Below are 13,842 nucleotides of genomic sequence, written 5' to 3' on the forward strand. Positions count from 1 at the left end.
TGGTTAATTTAAGCGTCATTAAAATTGTATGAATGTGCATGTGCTTGCTTAGAGTGGGATTTTCTCTGATCGGTAACGAAGAGGGAAGAAAAGCAATACAAGCTGCCACACATTGTGGTCTATAAACTCTCTGATTGATCATGGTGGAGGCAGGCGAACCTGAGAGGGACGGCCAATCAATGTGTGCGCGAGTGCAGTGCCAGCGTGCGTGTTTTATGTGTGCTTACAAGCAAGTGTTTACCCTGCATTCTCCACTGTACAACCTTGTGTATATCATGCATACTGGAGTGCCACGGAGAGTTTGTGTGCAATCGCGCGCCTCCCTCATTTGAGGAAAGACAACGTTCTACATTCCACAAGGGAACAGAGTCATTACCGAAGCAGGAATTCAAACCTGGAGGCCACAGCTCTGCATGCAGTGTGAGGAGATCGGGATGGTTTCTCGCTGAGGCGTGATGTACGGCACACACGGCGCCATTACCAGTGCCCCACAGTTCAGACAGTACTTCAACCGGGTTTTTTGCTGAGAGAAAGTTGGCAAAAACAACAATTGTATCACTTCAGGGTGAGTGGGTGAAGATTTAAGATGCAACAACAAGCAAAAACATATCAGCAGACAGTATGTTTTCATTAAATAGAAGGTGTTAAGTGAGCATTAGTCAGAACATATGAGGACTTGGATTGAGTGAGAGTCCCTTCAACCAAATGGCAGCAGCTCTGAAGCCCTCTGGTGCCCTCTGTTGGTGACTGTGCGCTCTGGTCCCTGTTCCCACGCAGCACAGGTAAAACATATGGCAGCTGTCCATCACTGAGCTAACAGGTGTGTGAGTGATTCTTCCTTGTCCCACTCGGGCCCTCATCTTTTGTCAATTTCCCTCTTGGCAAGGCGCAGACAAAGTAGTGGGCTGGGTTAATTTCCCCTGCTGCTCCCACACACAGGTCGTTAGCATGGCCCACAGGAAACCATTGTTCAACCGTAATAGATGGCAATCACCGCCAGGGTCTGCTCACACCTGCTGTCACCTGATGCACCGTCTGTCGCCGCTCCCACGTCCAACAACTCTCTGCAACTTTTCTCATCCTAAACCAACGCCGCTCACTTTGATAGATTACGCAAGTGTTCAACGGGCCATATGCTGAGAATCATTGGCCTCTGTGTTGTACTTTCTCATCAGTGACTTCAAAAATATTGCCTGAAACATAGATCCTCATGCTCAAAAAGGAATTAATAGCAATTCTTCCACATAGTTGGATTGTCATCAGGCAGTATAAGGCATTTAACCCTTTTCTCCAAATTAAAATCAAAGCTTGCAGCATAGGACAGCACAGCCTCCACATAAACACCTTGCAATGACAATGACTCTATTGAGTAGCAATATTCTGAGGGTACTTCTGTCCAATTTTGTTTTAGTTTTCAAACCAAAAAAAGGGAGCTAGTTGTGAGCCAAACTCATTCCTAACTTTCCCATAGCATTCTTAACATGAATATTCCAATTCTTTGTGAGCATTTATAGCATCAGTGCAAGCTTAAGTTCACAAAGGTCTGAGACACAATGCATGGCGGGAAATGGGGAGGCAATGGATTTCAATCTAAGATGAATCAAAATTGTCTTGAAAATGGGGAAAAAAACTGGGTACAGCATCTTTACTAAAACAGTGAGCTCATTGGAATCATATCAAAAGCTAAAATTTAAAACAAGATAGGGCAAGATCGTTTCTGCACCCAAACTAGAATATAACACCAACATATCTCCCTTCAGTCCCAGCCAAACAATTGTTCCCCTGCCTTAAACCCGCCAGTGCAGTTTCTTTGTCATGCAGTGGAAGATATACTTTTACATTTCACTGCAATTTGTACTTTCTCCCTTGTTTCTCTTGTTCTCACCGCCACTAAATTAAGCATGACATATCTGGGTTGCGATAGCCCTACAACACAATACTTAATGCTCCTATACACCACTGAATCTCTTTAGATACACAAAGTGACTAGACACGCGCGACTGCACAAAGTTACTTCCTTTAATAACTCCCTTAGACTACTTTTGAAAGCATTACATTTACTTTTTGGCAAAATACAAACTTATATTTCATTCTTTGGAGATGATTTACCAAACCTTTTTAGCTGTCTTTATCTCACACTCACTTTCTTCCTTTCCAGGACTTCGTAATTATAAGCATTGTTACCTCTGAGACCTCTATCCTTACGATATGGTGCACAATGGTGTTGATTTTGATTGACACCGCTCGCGAGGTGTAAGGAAAATATGAATATTTACAGTATTAGTATTAGTCATGGTAAAAATTCCAGTCACATCACATCCATACGCTTAAACCACCCTTGATCTATAAACAGACTAGCAATGAAGGCCCTTGATTGGCTGAGCGGGTGATTGACAGCTGAACGAGTGGAACCTTTGAATGTGAAACTCAAAGGGAGAGAGGGGAAGCGTGTTCGTGCCGGTCCCATGGGGGGAAAAGCCTGGGTTTTTCGAAACACGCACGCTTTCTTACACGCACTGACACACACACACACACACACGCACACACACACACAGAACACACAGCCAAGCCAAAGCGCGTGCACTGTGACGGTGCTCTACTTTGGGCTGTGCTCCACATGAAAGCGCCGCTGCTTCCTGCTGTTTGAGACGAGCCGCGCTGCAAAAAGGAGCACGCCGGGATGTATACAGATGCGGATGGACAGGTCTGCAGGCGAGACCAGAGCAGGTGAGATCCTATCTGCGGTGGCCTTTGTGAAGGAAGGGCCTTTTACCACATTCATAAGTTTTCCATCATTTTGTGCATTTTTTTTCTGTCTCCTTATCAGTTCTTTTTTTTACTTCCTTTCTGTCCCTGGGGTATAAATTCAGTCTCATTCATGTCCTTAAAGCCCTCCAGTAAAAAAAAAAAAGTATTGTTGTTATTCTCTTTTCAGTTTTGTTATCTTGAAATATGACTGTTCAGTGTCCAGCAATTAATCCTTCCAAGACGTACATAAATGCACTAACGGTTTCAGCAGACCAATTAATGGAAGAAAGTGCTACTGAAATAAACACACTATTGTACATTTGCCCTTGTGAATGACAGAATTTGAGAGTAACAGAGAGTCCTAGCACTGAAAGTATACCCATGGTCCTTGACAAACCTGTCATAGGCCCATATTGATGCCGAGAGAGGTCAGTGCCCCATTCGCATGCAGGAGCATGACCTCAAAGCCCCAAATGGAACAGTTACAGACTGTTGTCGGTGGTTCGAATCCCACAAATGCACACTGTTGTTGTGTCACTTCACCCACCTTGCTTCCAGTGTCAGCATACACTGGTGTATGAATGAGAGTGTGAATGGGTGACATGGTTCCTTGATGTAAAGCGCTTTGAGTGCCTAAAGCAGGTAGAAAGGTGCTATATAAGTGTGACCATTTATGTGTATGAGAATTGTGTGAGCAGTAAAAAGGATTTGGGCGATCATGTCGGACGGTGAAGCTCACATTGATATTTCACAGCTCTCAGAGACATAAAACGTAATACTGCCCGTCAGCAACATCAAACATAACGTAGTATTTCACAGGCTTTGTAAATGTGTCTCCTCTGAAAACAATTGTGTCTTAACTATTCTGCAACAAATCTCAAAATTGTGCATGAACCAAGTGTGCAAAACTGAAGTGACTCACAACTCCCCCGGCTGGGACAAAGTGATATTGCAAAACATCTGGGGAGACAAGATATCAGTAGAAACTACTGCACTTTGATGTGTTTGCCTTTGATCAGAGGCCAGCTTCCAAAAGTGCATGAGACGACTCTTGACATTTAGTTTGAGATTAGATTATTCTGAATAAAGTGGAGATTAGGGAATAAAGCCTTCTTTTTATTACTTCCTTTTTAGATGTCGCGAGTTTAAGACCTATGATTCCAGGGAGTCACATATTAACTTTACATACTCTTCAACCAGGTGCCCTTCCCAACACACTCCCTTTTATTGCAGTTTGGAGCAGACTCACAGACAACACTATCAGACTCACAGACTACACTAATCTCTTATTTGTTTTATTTTATTTGTCTGTGTCGTCTTGTTTATAATGTCTTTTTACGAACCATTTCATATCTGTTGTCTTTTGTTCATGCCTGTTGTGCTTGTTGTTCTGAGAACTGCAACCTGCCCTGGGACTACAGATGGAAATTAGCCATTGTGGCTAACTGGCATATGGACTTTGAGGACACATGTTAATTAATATGCACTGTCCCATCTTAAATAAATAAATAAAATAAAATGATGTGATTTTAGACAAATTAAGAATTTAAAGTGCAAAGTTAATACTGGCCTAAGGTACTTAAAGGTACATTGCGTAACATTTTGGACTATACTGTTGCCATCAACACAAAACATGCTCTCAATGACCAGCTCAACACAGAAAATGCTATTTTTGCAGTAGGTAATTAAAGAATGGATCTGGATGAGGACATAACATGTTTAACTCTCAATTCTACTGACTGTCGACATCTCCATGGAGACATACCTACTTCCGGTAAAGTTATAGTCATGTTTTAGCAGAGGCGAGCCGCTCAGAGCAAAAGCACATGTATGTTTTCGAGGTATTTTTCAATAGTGAAAACAACTATCACAAAATAAGTGCTTGTATTTCAATTTTGTTTATTGGGTGAAATCTTACGCGGTGCTGCTTTAAAGAAACTTTTTACAAGAAAAAAACAGTATCTAAATGTTTCACACAATCATTTTAAATTGACAGAAAACATGCTATTACCAGTTTAATTAAAACCATCTTTCTTGCTGTCAGTCTTCTCCTGACTCATCACTCTCACCGAATGATAAAACCTCACATTTCTCCTGTAGCGGCACAAATACAACACGAGTGTGGAGGCACTGCGCCCTTGACTATCCCTGCTCTGGAAGTAAGTCTTAGCCAATTAACAACATCTTCCACTGGGCCCCCGTGCGCGCGCCAACCCACACCAGTCCGCTCGGAGAAGGCGCACGCCCGCACCTTGCCGCTCATGGGACTAAACCTCATTAACTGCTCTGAGACAGACACTCTCCCTTTAATCAATCCTTTTCTAAGAGCGGAGAAACTGTGACAATACAACAGCAGTGCACACATACAAACACACACGAACACGCGCGCACGTTCGGTAAGGATACATTCACACAGTGGTCTCCCAGCGAGGAAAAAACATGGTCATTTGCCAGGGTGATTCAACTCTAAAACACCCTAATTACATCGACAAAGCCACTTTGTTTTGGTGCGGGATGAAATGTGAATGATTTAGCATATTATTATTATGCCTGTGAAATATTAACCAACCCCTGGGGACTTTATCTGCTCTTTTAAATATATGCAAATTATTTTATTTTGGTTTGGTTTGTTTCCAGTGACTTTTGTGAATTGCGTGTTTGGATAATTAAATGAACGCGTGCAGATGTAGAATCGCAGGCAGTGCCCTACGCACCAGGCACGAGCAGGAGGATGATGATCTTCCAGATTAGCATACAAATTAGGAATGTTGCACCTCGACTGCTAATCTGCCAACTTTTGTTTTCGCTTCAACCTTGACCTATTTGAAACGCACGCCCGGTGTCAGGCCTTGGAGTGCAAATGTAAACACTGTTCCCTGGCTTCTAATTGATAAGGCTCATTTGATTCTGTCCTTCGTTAGGAATCTACTTCTCATTTCTTTCAATTACTGCAGTCATCCTATCCCCCATTTTCTATGCAACACATATGCATTCACTTATAATATTGTTCATATCTTCCCTGTTTTTCATATTTACTCGTAACACCGCTATAACAAGAAAACTCCAGAGTAAATATGTAAGATTGCCTCTTTCTCATATTCAACTTTCAAACTTTTTTTTTTTTTTTCTCCTCAGATGATGCAGCTGAATGCAGAGCGCCAATATTTTCTGGTCTTCCTTCACTGATTGCTTTGTGAATCCCAGATGACTTCCCCAACGTACATAATCATTTCCCTAACATGGGATAATTTGATTCTATTACTCTAACAACAGCGCAAACAAATTGCCTACGTAATTTATTGTGCCAATAACAGCAAAAACAGATGCGGTAATGGTGCTGTGGCTCTCCAATCTTACATTTTATATGGACTTAAACCAAACGGGATCATTAAAATAAGATTGTGAAAAACCACTACAGCGTGTACTTGATTCTTTGTATCCACACTTCTGTTTTGCTGGTGATTCACTGCCAAATTAACAAACAGCTATCTTGGCGCCAGCTTTCAACATGTAAGATTTTAAGACATATAATTATAGCTCTAGCATTTAACACGTGCTCACGACTGTTTAACACCAAGTGCCAGAGTCCAAGCCTCAACAAGAAATAAAGGGCAAACCAGCTCTAAACAGGATAAACCAGGGAGTCATTCACAAACAGAGCCTACTCCCACAACAATAGATTAAGTAGAGCTGCAAAAGACCCCTGTACTTAAAACATACATGTAAGGTGTCAAGGTAATTGCTATATTGACTTATCATTCAATAAATAACAGACAAACTAAAACTTTTGGGCTCAATATTTATCGTCTGTAAATGTATTATCACTTTCCCCTATTTTTTTTCTATGTAAAACTTTGACTAAAGCTTATTGGGTTACTTCATATTTCATGTTTATTGCAGCTCAAGGTTCAAGGTTCAAGGTTCAACTTTATTACTGTCCCGAAGGAAATTATAATGCAGCAGGTATCCACACATGCTACAGTGAAACAACAATGGTGTGTAAACAGAGATCATACAGTCACAGCCATCATCAGTCCGGCTCTGAACAACTGAGAGCCAATAAGCAAACATAATAATAATAAGCTTGTGTGTGATATTTTAGGATGTGATTAATATGCACTTTTAGAACAACACTATTTGACTGTAATTTTCATGCTTTAGAGTTGACAGTGTCTAGTATAGAGTCAATAATACATACATACTTGGCATATGTTCATTTCAATACCCATTCTACAAAAACAGACAAAAAGGTCCTCAAACGTGTGCATTACAAAATGCTTTCTTGCTGTTTAATAGGGGTGAGCTGGTATTTGCCTAATCTACCCACTATTGCTCCACCAAGCTACTGTTTTGCCCCTCGCTGGCCCTCAGTTGCTTGCTCTGCCGCTTATTCACTGCACTGTTCCCGATGCCCTCCAAAGCCCTCTGCTCTGTCCCATTTCTCCCATTGCCTCGGGTTCTTTCTGACACCCCTGGCATGTTAATGGGCCAATCACAGGCGCTGTCCTTGAGAATCTCACTTTGGCTCATTTTCATATAAACCCCATCCCACCGCCAACGCCGCCACCACCCCCTCCCCTCCCTCAGATTTATAACCCCCGCTTCTTACTGCTCCAGATGTTTTGTTCTGCTTTTTACTCTCTGTAATTGCTAATTCAGTCTGGTTGTAAAGATGCAGATGCTCTCGAGACTTGAGCGTATATATACCTGGGTAAAGGTTCCTCTCTGGCATGTTCAAAGCAACAGGATTTACTATAGTGACTCCCGGGCTCATAAACATAAACCCGCGCAATTACAACAAGCTCATTTGCCCGAGCGCGAGAACAATGCAAAGGTAAGGCTTAATGTGAGGAAAACTGCACACTGGCATCAACTTCCATTATACTCCGCATCACTGTCAGCTCTAAATCACCGCAGCCAAGGTTTGCTCAGTTGATGCGCTGCACAATATATGACTAAATTATCGTTATCGCAATATTAGGTGACGCAAAAACCAAGACAAATGAAAGTGCTTACTACAGTATGTGTGAGAGTGAGAGCTACCTTTTGACTTCTTCTAAGAGCGGAGCAGTTCGTGGTCTTGCCTCCCAAAAGTATATCCATGTAGGCGCTCCGTCCAAAGACATGTGTGTGGTGACTTCAGTTGCCCCTGTGAATGAATGGTAAGTGAGAAGTTGATTGTCTATTTACAATACTGCTGTGATGTATTGTAAATACCATCTTGTCTTAGATAAAAATGAAATAAAAGTGCTTGAAATATTAGGATTTGTACTGATTTTTGTACTGATTTTTCTCTCATATTAAGCAAATTATGGTAATGCATGTTCCATTGGCAAACTAATTACAAGACAATCCAAACCTACTAAAAATCAGCATTGTTTAAATTCAAGCACTTTTTAAGCAATTAATCTAAGATAAGATGACATTTTTCCAGTGCACCACAACAACATTATGCAGCATACTTGTATTGATGTGACTTCTACCACTGCCACTACCTCTCCTACTTCTGTTAGAGCGCCGTTTAATAGACCAACATATGGCTGAGCAATAAATTGAATTAATTCCATTGGGACTTCTTTTTTTTTTATCAAGCCAGGTCTGCTATGTCTATTTAATAGAATCCCTAACAATAATTGTTTGAAAAAGGCTCCTATAAATATGAGCTTCCTGTGTTGTGAGCTGCAGACACCACTTTTAAGTTTAAATGTCAATTAAATTTGCTTAAAATGTGTAGAAGAAGAAGAAGAAGAAGAAGAAGAAGAAGAAGAAGAAGAAGAAGAAGAAGAAGAAGAAGAAGAAGAAGAAGAAGAAGAAGAAGAAGAAGAAGAAGAAGAAGAAGAAGAAGAAGAAGAAGAAGAAGAAGAAGAAGAAGAAGAAGAAGAAGAAGAAGAAGAAGAAGAAGAAGAAGCCTGTCCCTCTGACCACCACCACCATGCATTCACGCACACTCATCATTCATCCTGTCCTATTGTACATGTTTTTAGTAGTAGGGGAAACCGGAGTACCCGGAGAAAACCTACGCAGACACGGGGGGAGAACATGCAAACTCCACACAGAAACGCCCCGTCCCGGGGGGAATCGAACCCAGACCTTCCAGCTATGAAGCACGAGCGCTAACAGCTGCGCAACCGTGTTGCCCAAAATGTTTTTTATTTGTCCAAGGTCAAGCTGCGTGACAAAAAATTAAATCACCATTATTTTTTTATTTTTTTAGTCCAGTCAGATCTCGGAAACTAAGAAAGGAGGGGCCTAGTTGGTACTTGGATGGGAGACCGTTTGGGAACACCAGGAAGCCTGTGTGTGCGTGTGCGTGTGCGTGTGCTTGTGTGTGTGTGTGTGTGTGTGTGAGTGAGTGGTTGGTGGTGGTCGGAGGGGCCGATGGCACAGACTGGTTGCCTCACTTCCATCAGTCTACCCCAAGGCAGCTGTGGCTACAACAGTAGCTTACCACCACCGAGTATGGCTTGAATGAATAATGACGACAGTGTAGCACTTTGAGAAACTTAGTAATACAGACTTGTAAAGCACAAGACAAGTGTAAGCCATTATTATTAATATTATGACTTTCCACTTCTATCACACAAGTACAACAATCTCACTGGGTCTTACACAAATGTTTGTCACACTGAATCACATAATACTAAATTAAATCTGCATGAATAAATAACAAGTGATCACATAATATCCACCCTGAAGCCCACATAAACACTTAGACGATCAAAACATGAGCGCGATTCTGCAGAGGAATCAAGTAAGATTTGAAGCTTTGAAAGCCAAACTGTGGTGGGAGCCTCTCATCTGTCAAAAGTCTCTCATATCCTATTCTTTTTTCTCACCAGTGAAAGTGGCGATCGAGTCCAGTTTAGAGAGAAAAATAAACAGAGCGGTTATCCACAGGAATGTGAACGCTACTTCAGGCCCATTAGGAACATCTGCGAGTGTGGTTTGAGATCACGGCGGGACGTCTCAGTGACTTTGAACGGATGACAAGTGGCCTCATTGTTTAAGCATATTCAAAAACCAACATACTGAGAAAGATATGTTTACTCACAGCCACGCACAATACTGGAGAATGGTATTTTTTGTTATTGATCCATGTACATCCAATAAAAATAAATAGTTTTGTCCTTCGTATACTGATTCTGCAGACTCTTTAAAGGTTCTTAAAAGAAAGGAAACAGCTTTTCAATACTGAGTAGAGTGTATTTACAATGATCCCTTTATCTGTGATTGAAGTCCTTTTTAAATTTATTTGACCATTACTTGACCTTTATTTGACTAAGAAAGTCCCACTGAGATTAAGAATCATTTTTTCATGGGAGTCCTGGCCACAAAGGGAAACCTATTGCACATATTTTTCTATCTATATACCATACAAATCAGCCTATCATGGCTTAAGTAGATTCAAACAATTCAACTACAGAAAACAAAGTCAGGTTAGAGCTATTTCTCTAATCTTCAAATTTAAGCATGGAATAGAGAAAGACTCAAACAAGTACAGCCACAAATACCAATCTTTATACTTTATGCCCCTATGAAAAGGTATAGGCCCACACAGCATAGTAGTTGTTCCATTCACACACATGCATGCTGCCTGTGGACCTGCCATGTGTCAGCGAGACAGGGGTCAGATACTGTGTTTTGTGCAAGGGTTATATCGCTTGGGAAAAGGACTAAAGATCTCACCGGGGCAGCCCCAGTGCCAACAATAACAGCCTGAAGTTTAACACCACAGAAGGCCTCGCAATGACAAGAGGAAAGCTGGGGCCTCAAAGTGACAGACTCCAGAAATGTATGGATGCTTCTACAATAAGCACAAAGACGGGCACTTTGTTAATTCGTAACTAATGTCCAAAGCAAAGCGTATTATTTTCTGCAGACACAGTAAAACTACAAGATATTTTTCAAAAAGCAAAGCAGTTTAAGCAGAATGGAAACACATGTGGGGACAAAAGAATAATAGCTCAGTATAAAAGGGAGTCTTTCTGGTAAAGCTGGACTCAATCCCATGTGGAGATGATATTCTGACCACATTTGTCATGGGAACTTCAGTCATGTAAACACGCAGCCTTGAACCCCTACTGGCTGACACAAACAGTCAACTGTCCACTGGCCCCTGAGCGGCAGACCTCTGTGGTCACACTGCCCCCTAGTGAGTGATCATGATGCATAACGCTTTGATTTCAATACAAGCACAAGTGTACAGTCTATAAGTGCTCCTAACATAAATTACATTAACCATAGAAGACTTCAAGACTTGTCAAAATGTAACTTGTTAACAGATCATTAATTTGGGGTTATGGTTAATTCATCAAATATTCTGAAATTGCATATAGACCAAAAAATACCACATTGTCAAGACACACATATAAAAACATATTTCCTTTGGCACATGTTGCACTGCAATTTATAGTAAAACACTATCACAACATTCACAATTCCTTTATGAACACTTTGCCTTCAAATTCATTTTGGCCTTCAATGTTCTCTGTACTGTTGAACTTTCATCAATTTATGTTCAGTTCCTTAATATGAAATCAAACACATATAGGGCTGAGAGCTGTCTCTTTCAAAACGACATACAGTGAGCATCTAGGTGAAGTATTCTGGTCTTTAAGGACACCAGATATTTTCAATCAGAGCTCTGATTGAATACTTTGCCGTCCTCAGCAGCGGGACACTCACAGATACACACACATTGTTGACAGAGAGTGTCTTGAGCAACATCATTTACCACTTAGGCCCCTCCCCGAGGACCGTGCCATTCCTAATGCGTGGCAGATAGGTTGATAGCTCTGGTTTCTGTCGAGAAGTGCATGTCAATCAACAGCTCGCATCAACGTCACTGAGGCAAAGTGTTTCTGAAAGATCTTTTTACTGAGTGCCTTTCCACCCTGTTTTTCCCCATCCATCCACACACACACACAAACGCACAAGCCGCCATTTCCATCTCAGCAATCACTTCGAGAGTTCTCCTCCTTGGACGTGTAACAGTAATTGAGGTTGCTCCCACGGGTGCGCTGCATTCTGGGCGGTTAAGTGCTGTTTCTTGTTGTTTTTTTCTCAAATGGCTTGTATTTTGGCTATTGTGTTGTTTCTTCCTGCTCTTCTACAGAAGTGTAAGCAGTGGGCCATATTTACACGTATCATTAGAGAATAGAGACATGTGGCCCATCTGAGGGCTTATTTACCCACTGGAATATCAATCAATATGACAAAGAGCCTTAATACTTTCTGTATAGTCCAAGTCACAGGAGAGTCGAGGAAAAGAGGGCAGATAAACTTTGATCAAATCTTTCGAGTAGAAAATAGACAATCTTGCAATAGATTTTCCTAAAAGAGGCAAAGCCCAGTGCGTCCTCATGTTAGATGTTAGTCAGTGAAGGGTGTGCACTTGTTACCGTGACCCGGGCGCTCTCTCCATCAGTCCTGGCTTGAGTACACTGCGTGACCTTTCCTCGTGTTGATGACGTTGTCCGTCCGGCAGCAAAGGTGATTGATCTGGATTGACACAAACAGCCAGGGCCCAGCCTGGCCTGTCACACAGGATCACTGGGTCACTGTAGCATGCCTGAATGCCAGATGAGCAGCAGCTGAGAGCACAGGGGACACTGACCTGCTGCATATAGGATGAAGACTGCAGACAGAAAGTTGGGACATTTCTGAACAAAAGAGAAATAGAGAAAAAGTCAATGTGCACTTCAAATCAGGAATAGGTCTTGGTATGGGAACTGAGAAGGCCTATGAAAAGTTATTGAAAAGTAGTGGACGCTTTTAATCTAAAACGTTTTACACATACTGCACATTGGAATTTCAAAAAGCTTCATCAGCTGCTTGTATGAGAGGCGAAATGTCCAGCACTACCACATGCCTTTGTCTTCAATGGAAAACTCTCCTGTACAACTGAGTGGCACATGTTAATCAACAAAATAAAAAGAAGTTTGATAAAAGACATACATTAACCTCTTAACCCCCTCCATAACCAAGTCCATTTTCTCCGGTTCAGCTTTACCCAAATCTAAAATGTTATGGCCTATAGGCGAGAGTAACACCTCATTTGAAAAACCTACATAACTGATCTAAAAGGATTTTTTCCTCGCATTGTTGCTGCGTTGTCGTCACTTTTTTTTCACTGAAAAGGCACCTATTTGGCGGAATGACCCATCAGCTTTTGAGGACATTTTCTTTATGTGAACGAGAGCTAAGAAAGAAAAGAACTTTCAGAGTTCAGTCACTGCGGCCTTTAAAGTGATAGTCTGGAAGCTGAAATACTTAAGATTAGATTGTGTAGAATTGAACGCTTGAGGTTCAATTCTACCTCAAGCGTATGAGGCAACATAAGTAATATTTAATAATAATGTTTTCTAAAGCTCCTCCTTTTGCTGATTTCAGCATTATGATTTTATCATACAATCCCCGGGATACCACTTTGACCAATGAGACGAGCTTTCCTGTGGACCGGCCTGTCGGGTCCAATCAGGCTTTGAGGGGGGGATTGCTTACTTTTGTTCCTGCTCTCCTTATTTTCCAAACTAGGAGTTGCTTTTTTTTTTCAACCTTTATTTAACCAGGAAAAGTCCCAATGAGATTAAGAATCTCTTTTTCAGGAGAGTCCTGGCCCCAGAGAGGGACCTACAGTACTTACATGTTTTTTGTTATTAGCTTTCTGGTCCAAGGAGGGAGACATTTGATAGTTTACTGCAAACTTACAGACTATCACTTTAACTGCCGGAGGCCTGCACTAGCAGGGGACTTGATTGGGGAATGGCCGGGGACATGTACTGTGATTGTCAGAGACTTTCTCTGTGAACTGGTTTTAGCTAACAAAACAACAAATGTAAAAAATATAATGTTTACACAACATGTTTTTGTTTTTTGTAATTGCGGATGAAGATTGCAATAATTAAGTAAATTCAATATTTGATTCCAACCTGTTTCATCTTTTTTTAATGAAATATCATACGATACTTTAAAAGCCCAAGTTTACACAATGCATAACATAAGTGAATATTAAACTAAAGCCGAAGAATTTAAAAGTGAAATCCCTTTGCTGGCTTCATAATTAATAGTCACAAGTAAAAATTACCTATCCGG

The sequence above is a fragment of the Gobius niger genome, assembly GCF_951799975.1.
Source record: "Gobius niger genome assembly, chromosome: 5".
Taxonomy (NCBI): domain Eukaryota; kingdom Metazoa; phylum Chordata; class Actinopteri; order Gobiiformes; family Gobiidae; genus Gobius; species Gobius niger.